General features: G+C 48.7%; 1 protein-coding gene across 5 annotated transcripts in view; it reads right to left on the bottom strand.

Moving 5' to 3' along the window:
- The window catches only part of TJAP1 (tight junction associated protein 1), a 40,688-nt gene extending 34,870 nt beyond the window's left edge, over positions 1-5,818 (bottom strand). The window contains exons 1-2 of one of the 5 annotated variants that reach the window (XM_027899263.1): positions 5,795-5,818; positions 4,591-4,666 (exon numbers count right to left, since the gene is read on the bottom strand). The gene's annotated coding sequence lies outside the window, so the exon portion shown is untranslated. The other 4 variants (XM_027899261.1, XM_027899262.1, XM_027899265.1 and 1 more) reach the window with 4 other exon arrangements.
- Positions 5,819-12,344: the final 6,526 nt, after the last annotated feature.

The raw sequence follows: 12,344 nt of genomic DNA, 5'->3' as shown, positions 1-12,344 counted from the left end.
TTATGAGTCTACGTGTAATTCCTCAATAGTCGGAGAAACCACCCCATCTGTCCCTTTTGATTTCAGATCCATTTGTGCATGAGTGTTACATTAATGCAGGTAGACAACTGAGGCTTTAACATAGCAAGAGTAAGAATATCCAGTTAGGACTCCCACAACATTCCCAAAGCCAGCTTTATCACAGAGACAAAATACAAATATAGAACTCAACCGAACAAAGAGCAGTCTCTGTGGGACCTCCAGTTCTGAATTTGCTGATTCTTAGAAATCAAAAATTTAAACCAGTTCTCTCTTGCCACCAGCAGCTGGTCAGATCCTCTGTGCCTAAAAGCCAGTCTGACACCTGCAGAAAACCTTACTTTTCAATCCTGACCTATTTCACTTTCTCAGCAGCACAAAACTTTTGCAAAAGTCAGTAACCCGTTACTCATAGCTGTTGGGCCTGCCACAAAAGATTTAAGTTTTGCCCTAAAGCACCATGTATTCCCAGAAAAGCCCATAGAGAGAGTATCCATACAGGGATCTTCAGCTTTGCATGACCCGTTCCTAGCTCTGAAAACCTCCACGCACAGTCTTTCCTTCAGGAGTTCCCCTTGCATTTAGGCAAACATTACAAAACCGCACCTTTTTATATACACCTCCGTGCCACTGCCATTACCTTTACTGGCCTATGCATCAAACTGAATTTATACCTACTTGATCAAGCAACACCGATGATTCTCCTGATCCTCTACAGATTGGGCATGAGCAGAGGACACAGACTGTGTCTTCACGGACTCGAGTACATTGAGGCTCATGCTACAACTAACCAGAACTCACCTGAACAGTCTTAAAGCCCTGCCTTCCAGACTAAAGTCCACTACAAGATTGCAACATGGAGAGGCCAAACTCCACACATTCTTTTCCCTCTTATGAGCAAAGGCAAGAAGCACAAACCACTTTGCCTGAGCACTCAGCATGAAGAGACAACAGCTACATGTCTTCATATTCATCAGGAAGACAGCTCTCATCTATGGACTGCACTATCCTTCCCAGAACCCTGCTCTTCGTCAGCCTAAAATCCTCCAGTACCAGGTCTAACCAGAGCAGCTGGAGTGCTCTGTGGATTTGTAGTTTGGCTGATGGCTTTTGATTTTTTTCCCTAATGCAGTTATCACAAAAGCCAAGGTCAGTGAGCAACCCAACAAAGCAAATAAGTGTGATTCAATACCTTGACCCTAACACAGGTCGATACTTTAAGGTGGTTTAGTAGATGGAGCGAGAAGCCTCAGTGGAAAATTATGGAACACATTGCCCTTTCTTTAAATCTTTAACTGTTAAGAGACTGGGCTATGTCTGAAAAAATATACCTTCTAAAGCAAGTTCTTTAGCTAAAGCAAGTCTGAACATTTCCACTCATAAATGCTTGATCTTTCCTGAATCCCGCTCAGCTCTTAGCCTGAGTGCTATTATGTGGTAGTGAATTTCCACAGATTAGACATCATGTGAAAATACTTTAAAATCATTATTCAGTTTGATGCCTATCAGTTTCACTGAATTGCATTCACCTCAACTGAAGAATACATTCCAGCTGCTTCACCTCTGCACAAAAGTCTTCCTCAGGCTTGGCATCCAGCACTGTTGAAAAGCAGAGGAAAACTGAGCCCACCCAAGTGATGCTTATTCTGCATTCCAACCATTGCAATGCTATTCTCACACTCCTATGTGGCCTTCCACACCATTTCCTTCCTAAGCACAGCTCCCAGGAGGACACTCCCGAGAGGATGGCTCATGTCATTCCAAATATTAAACATCCTGCAAAATGCTGCATTTGGCCCTCTCTGTTTGTGCATATGAGCAATAAAACCATACATCAACTTCCTGACAATGAAGAGAACAGTTTCCAAGTCTGAAACAAAGGTGCAAAAAAGAGAATATATTAATTTAAATCAAAAAGATTCAGTGAGACAAGGCGTTACGTGAGAGAAAACAAGCAAACAGTTCATAGGAATGGAAAAACGGTGAGGTCTCAGAGTGCGCACTTGCCTTAAAGAAGGCAGGGTCTGACTCGCACTCTACAGCAATTCCACCACACGGGACAGTGGATCACAAAGGGGTCTGCTTCATTTTGAAGTCATGGCCTGAAATATCATTTTCATCTCACCTCCACCGAGCTTTACTAAAGCATTCAACACCACAGTATCCAAGCATCTATACACTAACAGGTTCATCCTCAAATCCCCAGTAAGATGGGCATTAGTCATATTTTCCAACCAAAGAATGCAGAGCGAGAAAGAGTAACCATGTGAACACACTCACACAACAAATATGTGGCAGAAATTAGGTGTTCTGACCACAGCGTCATACTTCCCCTCTAACCAGCTGTAAAGATACTTCAGTTTTAAAAAGTAGCACTCTTCCTACTACAGTTACAGACCGAGCCAATCTAGATCTAAGGAAAAGCCCTCAGGTAGGGGAACTGGCAGGGAAACAGGATGGAAGATTTCATGCCCTAAGGCATTAGCCCTGTTTGCATAGATTACACACATAGTTCCTCTGCAGTCCTGCGTAAAATGAATTTCAGAGAGGATCATATTTACCCGGTAACTAGTGATTTGAAATACACACAGTTAGCATAAATGCCAATAGGCATTCATTCTCTCCAGACTCAGGGTGCCACACAGAAAGGAGATATCTTCCCAACCAAAGCCTTCAAGGAAGGAGATGAATATACCCAGCTTCAGGACCTTAAATTTACTCTCAAAGCATTAACCGAGCCTAACAGCCGAAAAAATCTGCTCTATTACGACAATTCCAGTTCTCAACAAGCCCAGTCAAAAGAGCGGACATGAGTCGAAAAGGTGTCAAGCCAGATTCTCATTATTACTGTAGGAATCCTTCCCTCAATCTGTATCACATGCAGGCTCATTTGAGACCCTTACGTGCTGTATTTCTCCTAGAAACGTGAAAGGCAGAGAGTTATTACCCACCACTACACTACTGTTGTCACTCTGTGCTGTAGAAGCAAGGCCCTTGATAACAAGTACACAACACGGTTATTTCGCCAGGATCTAACTTCCAGAACTATTTCTTGGGATGACACTGTGATGTGGTGACACATGGAAACCTTGGAGTCCAGTTTTCTGTGGATCCTCCGTAAAACATAGTGGACATTTTAACAGGTTAGGCAGCTCATCTCCAGAAAAACAATCAGCCTTCAGGACTCACAAGCATCAAATCCACTTCAAACAACTACAAAAAAATAGAGTTGCATTTTACTAAAACTTCTTTATTTTGCTACCGTTCAAACAGCCTTCTTCACTTTTTTAAAAGTACTTTATAGGCCACGCCAGGTGCCACAAACCCTTTCTCCAAGCCAGCTCTGGTACCATTCAGGCCAGCACGCCAACCAAAAATCATTCATTGCATCTAGCTTGATTAGTTCTGCTCTGGGACAAAAAGCAGGCAGACTTGCAGAGGAGTACACCTCTTCCAAGGCTATAGTCTATTTCCCCTACATGCTACACCACATGATAGTATTTAGAGTGGATGGCGGAGATAAGAATTCAGGTTTGTTGGCTGCAAAGCAAGTGACTTAGCAGGAGCCAACAAACAACTTGAAACAGAGTGGAAAAGCACGCAAGGTCATCTTTAGTTCAGAAAGCTGGTTTGAAGAGGCAACAGGTCTTGGCATGCAACTCATCCCCTCCTGACCCAATGCCTTGTTAATATTAAAGATGAAGATAGCCATGGGCTGCACTTTGGAACTCCGCTGGCCCTGCTAAAATGCATTCCCATGATTTCAAGAGCATTGGGTGCCTGGGAAGGAATGAAAACTCAAAAGCTCCTGGTACCACAGCTAAGACCTGGTAGCTTAAACACAGATTTAATACCCAGAAGCCAAATCATACTGTATGCCAAGCACTGCTGAGATATATGTGGTTTCTGCAGTGATTCACTGGAAGGTGAAGAAAAGAGAAAGGAATTGTATTAAGTGTGACTTGAGAAGTAACTGAAAGGTATGATCCAAAGACCAACGGCTGCACATCAAACAACTGCACCTCTAAACTGGATCTCAACAGTGAGTCTGGGAAAGGACAGAAAGGCCAGTGGTGTACCCCCATCATCCCTCAGGGGAACAGCTACGGGTGGAAAAAACAATGTGGTGGAAGAAATAACCTGGAAGAACCGAGGGTCACTGGAACCACCTAACTCTGACATCGCAGCTATTGCCAAAGCAGGTTCATCACGAAGGATTTCATTTGGATTATGGCCGGGCAGACCTCTTTTGGATTATACAGAGAGCATGGATACTTCAGCACCGACAGAGCAGGATTTAGGCTGCTTCTCCAGGTGGCACATAAAGAACAGTAGCTTATAACTTTAACTGAACTTCTCTTCCCAGGAACTCTTCCTGAATTTCTCAGGGTCACTCCCATTCCACTGACACCCCAGCCTCTCAATTCTGTCCACGCAGACCTACTATGACACAGAGAACAACAGAGAGGGACAGTTTTTCAGGTATGCAGTTCACATATTCTCAAAAAATTTGAGTAGTGGGACCAAAGCACGCAGTCTGACTCAGCATCAGCTCATTCCTGGCTTTCTTACCTGCTGTCTGACATTTCAGCAAGGATTCACTGCTTCATCATATCTTGTCCCCTCTATCCCAGTTCCTTCTCTGAATCTGTAAAACAGAGATGCATACCTCTGAAAAGCTTTCAATGGCAAAGAACTATGTACATGTGATGGATGATTCTTTTCAATGGACAACATCCACCTGGCATCTCTCTGATCTAAGTCACTCTCAGCCTTGCCAGACTCACACATCACTTGCAAACTCTGACACCTACCAGTGCAACCTCCTGTCCACCTAGAAATCTGTGTATTAGCACTCTGTCTTTTACTCCGCTCCATGAAGAGTGCTCCAGCTCAGAGCTAGATGCAGTTCAGTATTTACCATATACACACGCTTTCCCTTAAAGTCTTTCCATGTTCCCAGAGGTTGCTCACTAGTCCTACAGCAGGAAGCATCCCTTGCACTAGAGAGAATGTCCGGGCTGGCAGAGAATTTCCCACTAACGCCTGCTGAGGCTGACACCAGAGGAGTGCTGATTCTCCCCTCCAGTCCTGCCTCTGCCAGTTATGCTCTGGTTCTTTTAACACATGTGCTGGCCCAGACTTGTTCCACTTTGCAGTTCCTACTCCAGCAGCGCTCCCAGCACGGATACTGCCTTCTCACCCCCCACGCCCCCTACCTCTCCATCACCCAGACGCGGCTACAGCCTGAACGGTCCAGGTCCCGCTTCCTGGCCCGCGCTGCTCCCTGACACAGGTCCCTCCCCGGGAGGGAGAGCTCCCTTACGACCTGATGGCTGAGGAAGTGGCACTACCACCCTTCCCCACGGGGACCGTCTCTTCCCTGGGTCCCAGTCTGTGACCTCAGCACCCTCCTGCCCCCGGCTGAGCCCTCCCTGCCCGCGGTGCGTCTCGCCCGGACCCGCTGTCCTCAGGGCACTCCACAATTCCTCGCCACACATGTGGGCAGGAAGGCCACCCCCCACCGCCCGAAGCCCGCCCGGGAAGGCTGGAGTGGCCCGGGGGCGCAGGGGGCCCCGCCCGGGGCTCGGTCCCCAGCCGGTCGCGTTCGCCGCTCCCCACCCCCGGAGCCTCAGCCCAGCTCTGACCCGGTCGGGCTCGGCTCCGCCGGGGGTCCCAGTGACTTTGCGGCCTGTTCGGCCCCGGATCGGCCCCGCCTCGGGCCCGCCCCAAACTTTGCCCCCGCCCGGCCCCGGCCCCGGCCCCGCTCTCTCGCCTCAGGCCGCCATTTTGCTGCGGGGCACGCCGGGTAATCCGGCGGAATCCCCACGCCGCGGCGCGCCTGCGTCACTGGGCGGCACGCGCGGGGGGCGGGGCCAGGGCCTGGCCCGGGCGGTCCCGGCAGCGCGAGGGGCGAAGGGGCGGGAGCGGCGGAGCAGGGCAGGGATTGGGGTCAGGATGGGGATGGGGGTGGGGATCGGCCGCTGCCGCTGCCCACGTGCCCCGGGTCCAGGACCAGCCCCTGCCCCTTCCCACGTGCCCCGGGTTCGGAGAAACACCTTGAAGGGGCGACGGGACAGAACTTTCCAGTGCAGGTCAGGGCCCAGGATCAGCTCCTGCCCCTTCCCGTGTGCCCCTTTTCTGAGAAACACTCTGACAGCGAGTGGGGTATCCCAACCTGTCACTAGAGAAGTACAACCCCAACCGTAGGGCCAGAGAAGGAGAGGGAGGGAGAGCAGGAGAATAGTAAATGGAAAAATCGACCCAAAAGCCCCCAAGGAGAACTCTCTGCTTCTTAAAGGAGAGGAGCTGAGGACAGAATGTACCTGTCAAAACCTAGTCAAACCCTGACATAATTAGGGAGCGTGCTTTCATAATTATTTGCAAAATCTTCCACTATATTGTTCTAGGTTTGGGAATTTGAAAAGTCAATACATTTTGAATTTGAAATCAAATCTATTTATTCCCTTCTGAGCTCAGCCGGGTACTTCTTCCATTGCTTCTCATGCCTGGTGCATAGACTTACCCTCTGCTTCTATCCTTTCTTTCACAAACATCTCATGAATAGATTATACACACAGTAAATAATGGAGCCTAGTCCAGAGGGAATTTGTCCAGTCAAGAAAAGTCACGATAGTATTTGTACGATGTTCTTCAATGTACTATCACATTTGCAAAGCCTTCAGATTTGCATTCAAGTAGTGCCAGTCTCGCAGTGCTGCAAACTCTGCCCAAACGGTCCCCTCTCTTACACAATAAAAGACAGGTGCTCAGCAGGACCCCACTTCCATGACCTTGGGAATATTGTGCAAAAACGTCTGCTGTGCACCCAGCAAGTGCTGTATGCACCACACCACGCGTCAGCCAGGGATATTTCAAGAAAGCCTTCGGTACTTGTGCCCCCATAAATTCTCCAAATCCTCCCTGTGCTGGAGTCAGATAACAAGCAGAAGGACAATGGCTCCAAGAATCCAGGCTGCCCATCTGCTCTGCACTTCCAGATTCTTCCTTCCACAGCACCAGCTGATGAAATTTTCATAGCTGATGAGGTTTCTCATTTCCACCGGGCCTTGCTGCCTTGGAGCCTTCACAGTTGTGGCCTGTTCAGGTTTCTGTGGGTGCGCACTGATGGCAGCAATCATGAGAGTACTTTGCTTTCTTTTGGTGAGTTGTCGGAGTAGGATCTTCAAGCTTTTTGCAAGTCTAGGTGAAATAAGCCCTGCAGGAAGGAGAGTTGGATTTTCAGATGGCCTTGTCATTCACTTCTTCCATTAAATTCAACTCTTCTCAAAACAGATCCCAAGGTCAGACTGGCAAATGGAACTGGACTCGAGCTGGCTGAGCACCAGTCACCTGCTCTGAGCACCGAAAAACACTCTTTCCTCAGATCCCAAAGGCCTTGATTCCCGATCCTTCTCCCTCTCCACATACATCCACCCTGCCTTCCCCCATATCCGGTATGCTTGTGAGCTGGACTCACCACAGCCCTGAGCCCAGAGATGCGGCATGATGAGGAAGCATGACGTTAGGTTGCATTATATTCATTTATATAACACCATTAATACCAAAGTGCAGCCCCCTGCTAGAGCCAGTTGCTCTCTAAAGCCTCTGAAGTTCAATTAACAAGCACCAGGTAATCTAACACTTGACTCCCAATAATCCTTTTATTTTAAGGGGCCTCTGGCGGATGTAAAGCCCTCAGCAAACAGTCCTGGAAGTACATTTGAGATTCTCTCAAATAACAGCTGAATTTATAACCCTTAGTGGAGAGCAGAGAGGAATCTCTTCAAAATACTTTCCAGCCGGCAGCACTTTATATAGACTATTGTAACTGAATAAAAGGAACCCCTGGAGGGGCAGGTGCCACCCTGTGGAGGGACAAATCCCTCTTAAGTGCCTACAGTCTTGGCTAGTGAAAAAGCAGATGGCAGAATTAATGTCTCCCCACCAGAAGAAGGCAGTGCAGGCTTGGTCCTCTCAAGTTTCCCACCAAATCAGGTCAAGCAGGGAAGATGGTGAGTGCTGGACCACCCCTTGGTGGCTGCCTTGGAGGCTGTCACCTGCCAGAGAGTTGCATCAAGACCCATTTTCTCCAGCTTGGATGCTGCAGTACTGAAGGGATACACTCAGGAAACAATTGCCTCCTCCGCTACTTCTCTAACTCCAGCTGCACAGAGGATTCCCCCATAGACCTCAGCTGGGAAACTCTCAGAGGCCGAGCCCACCAAAACCAAAAAACTTGAGACTTATTTTGAGCAGAATTTTCACTCTGGGATATGCCAGCACAAGAGGAACTCAGCACCCAAAACTAACAGCATTTCAGGAACAATAAGATCAGTGAAACACAGCCAGCCTGGGACAGTCAAACAAGTCCGTGGATGCCGAATTGGACAGCCAAATACATCCTGCCAGTACGCCTGGAGCATACACCTACCAGAAAAATACACCCCACCAATAAAACAGTTGCTAACAACATACCCACGTGTATAATTCAGTCCATACCACTACATAAGAGTGAGGGTTGGGGCTTAATTTTAAGTCAAATTGAGATGCCATACTTGAAAAAAAACTTGGAGTTGTTTCACAAGCAAACACTTTTCTGTCAGGATCCCCACCATCAGTGGCTGAAGAACAGAACTGTGCTGACCCATCCCAACCCAAAGTGCTGTTTGCCTTATGGGACTGCCTAAAAGCACCCATCATGGTTGGGATGTAATTGTGCTGGGCACTGCACAGAAAAGAAAAAAACAGACACAATATCCTGCCCCCGAGACTTGAATCTCTGAACCTCTTGAATCTCTCTCAAAGCCTCTCTGGCAATACACAGTGGAGGCAATACAGCCTCTGCATGTTTTGTATATTTATAAATGCATATGTATAAAAATAGAATAAAATAAATATATATCAGTGACCCCTACTGGCCATTTCTAACTAGCCACAAAATTGTGCAGCAAACAGTGAGCTCTTGCCTCTTTCCCTGGTAAAGTATTTCCATGTGGGGCAGGAGCACAGGGTCTGGCAGTGGTGTATTTGCTCTCACTTCGTGCCAACTGCATCACTCCTGGGAGCAGGCAGCTGAAATTGGGATTTTCTGACCTCAGGTATTTGGTTGTGGCATCCCACTCACTTCTCAGCTCACCACCAGCTCCATGCCATGATCCTAGCTCTTGCATTGAGCCCTGCACAGGTGCTTCCAGATTTCACTCTGCATGGCTCTGTGACTTTACACAGTGTATTCTTCTGGAAAAATTCAGTTCCCAGCTGGGACCCACATCACAGATACCACTGCTCCTTCTGGTGAGCTCCCTACAGAAGGAGCTGCCCCAGCACGGCAGTTTCTCCTCCCAACAGCTTTGCCTGAGTCCCATCAACACTCACTGTAAAGCCTTCACCCCCATGGGTGTTAAATCCAGTATGAATGCCGCTGTGCAACAGAAACTGAAGGGCCCACTCACGCCAGGGATTTACCCTGGTGAAGGAGTGGAGAGAACAGGCGGGATGGCTGCTCTAATGCAAGGCAAAACCCCGTGGGAAGCAAAGGCTAGAGTCACTGTGTCAGCCTCAGACCAAGACTCAAGGGGCTTTGCCTCCCTTCCCCTTCGTCAAAACTTGTTTAGCTTGTCATGCTAATACAGTGTTTGAAATGAACTGAGTTCAAAGTATGTGGAGAGGAAAGGGGAGGATGTCTGACTGGAGAACATGGGGAGGAGGCAGAGGGGTTAGTTGTGACACTGGCTTTCCTCCACACGTGCAGGCAGATGGGGCTTCATCCAGGTTTGGACAGAGCATTCACCTACGTGCAAGGGGAGGACACCACACACTGTGTTGGTGTTGGGTTTGGCACTTCACTACGGTACACAAATGGGGAGGGAGGTAGCTGACCCCCCAAACCCTCTGAGGGCAGAGCAGGGACTCGCAGGCTCTTTCAGGTAGAGGCACACGGCTGTGTGTTGTCTCCCAAGGAGCCCTTCTGCATACCCAGTGGATGCCTCCAACTCACACAGACATTTTTTTTTTTCAGTGAAATCTGCAACACTGCTCTCCCCAAGCAGCTCTCGTTGTTTATAGGGACGGGTCCAGGCAGGCCAGGGAGGAATTACCTTTCTCTAGGACACGCTTGGTGCTTGGCTGAGTGCACTGCTTCTCTGCTTCACGGGAGCTGCTGAAGGCCAAGGAGACAGTCAGTCTGCAATTAGCCTTACCCCCAACACTCGTCCACATCCCCTGGGGCTGCTAATTACGGACTTCTCTGTAGCCAGAGTTCAAGTCTTTCTAAGCACAGGCCATAGTTTTGTAAAATGACCTTGAAATTCTCTACAACAGGCTTGCCTGCCAGGTTTCACTGCAAACACCAAGATATGCCAACTTCTGTAAATACCCAGGAGCAAGCTCAGAAGCAAGCACCAAGGTAGCTAAAAAGATTTGCTTCAAGAGTCCCCCATTAAAGGCTTGCATGCTCCCGGTGAGATTAGGAGGTTTCATCGCTAGAGCTGCCAGCTGGAAAGGCAAAGGGAGACAGTATAGCTGAAGATAGGCTTCAAGGCACCCGCGGGTCTGTGCCAGCAAGGGAATGCCTGGCAGACTTCTCCTTTCCATTCCAGTGCTTTCAGGCCTCCTCCCAGCAGCAGGAGGCAGGTGGGGAGAATAGGTACACCCCCTGAAGTCGGTGCCCTTGGGAGAGCCCTGACATTAGCTGTCATACATGCTCGCGGAGGGAAGCCAGAAATCACAGGGCAAAATAAGATCCTACACCTTCTCAGTGAACTCACAGGGGTTCTCTGAAGGGGGGCTGACTCAGCCTGTTGAGCTGTGGAGGCGCAGGTAGAACATTTTTCTCTACCTGCCCTCCATATATACCTCCATCTCTTTCCCTCCCTCTTCAAGTCTAAGTCATTTTGTCTCCAGTATTTAAGCTTTCTTCCCCCTCTCCCTTGGTGACTTTGTCTTGTCTTGGATTGAAGTACTTGGACTCGGGGCATCTGTATCTCAAAATGACCCAAGTTTACTTTTCTAGCTACTCACAGCAGGTTTGGAGGCTGTCAGGTACTCAGCTCAAGCCCGTTACAATGACACATGCATTCTCCCACACTCACAGGATCTGTTTTAGGGGAGCAGCCCATCAGGCAGTCTGATTTAATCTAGTCCCAACAAAACAGATGCCTGGAGGCCAGTGCAGGGTGCAGACCACCCCTCAGGAAGCAGCAGATGTGATGATGAGGGACTCCCTGCAGCTGGCTCAGAGAGGAGGAGAGGCAAGCTGGTGATCAGAGGCTTGGCTCTGAACATCTGTGTATCACCTCTCCCAAACGTTTCAGGCACTACCAGAGTATCCCTACAGTCCATCCCGCCTTGGCCTTGGTGATGGAAAACGTGTGCTGGGCCACCTCTCTGTCCAGTGGATATGTATGGATGGGGCCTCCTCATGCCTGGCATCCGTCCTTTCCCAGGAGTGGGTCTGCATAGCTGAGGGCAAGGTACGAGCATTGCCCTGCACAAAATTACTGAAGAACCTGCCCTTGTGGAAAGCTGCTACTTATTCCATGGCCCAGAACTCATATTCAGTGCCCTGGAGCAAGAGGGTTTATGGCTCTTTGGAGTTCATTTCTATTTATTCTCATTGTCTATACAAATGTCTAGTCAGGCTTTTTTAATGAATGCCTTTTCTTGTTACCCAGTGGCAATGAGTTACCTGGATCATCAGTGTTTAGGATAAAAGCGATCCTCCCTGTCATTCATTTTGATTGCAGTTATTTCTCATTTTGCCTTATGTCCTGGCAGGTTGCAAAAGAAGCAAATAAAGGAGGTTCATGCCAAGCCTAAGCAGTGTTCCCAGGGACTCCGGGCTCACAGGGAATGTGACACTGGGCTTGGGCAGCATTCCTGGAGACTATGGGAACACATAGAATACATCCTGGGGTAGCCCAGGGTGGCTAACCTTAATGTAGTTCTGAAATGTAGGAAGGTGAATCCAAGGGCAGCTCCCATTCACTGAGACACCCCTTGCAGAGACACCAGACTAAGGGAACTGGGTACTTCCCTTCCAGTGGCATTTCCAGTGGCCTCAGTCACCAGACCAAGGAAGGTTTGAAGGGCTTTTGGAGGCCGAATGGCACTTCTGACACTAGAGAGCAAAACTTAAGGCAGGATGACGCAGGGATAGATTCACCAAGACCACAGCTTGACCTTTTCTCCATCGTTCCCCAGATCTGCCACAACATTTCCTCAGTTGAGTGCATGCATTGTCGTCTGCCAGCTCCACAGAGTGGCAGATCACTGAGCTGGTGCAGACTGGGAGAGAAGAGCTACCTTCGACCTTCACCCTCTCC

This window comes from Empidonax traillii, unplaced genomic scaffold (assembly GCF_003031625.1).
Source record: "Empidonax traillii isolate 1590-97213 ecotype Southwest subspecies unplaced genomic scaffold, ASM303162v1 scaffold653:size358915, whole genome shotgun sequence".
In the NCBI taxonomy this organism is placed as follows: Eukaryota; Metazoa; Chordata; class Aves; order Passeriformes; family Tyrannidae; genus Empidonax; species Empidonax traillii.
The sequence above is the reverse complement of the archived record's forward strand: the minus strand, read 5'-3'. Positions and strand labels throughout refer to the sequence as shown.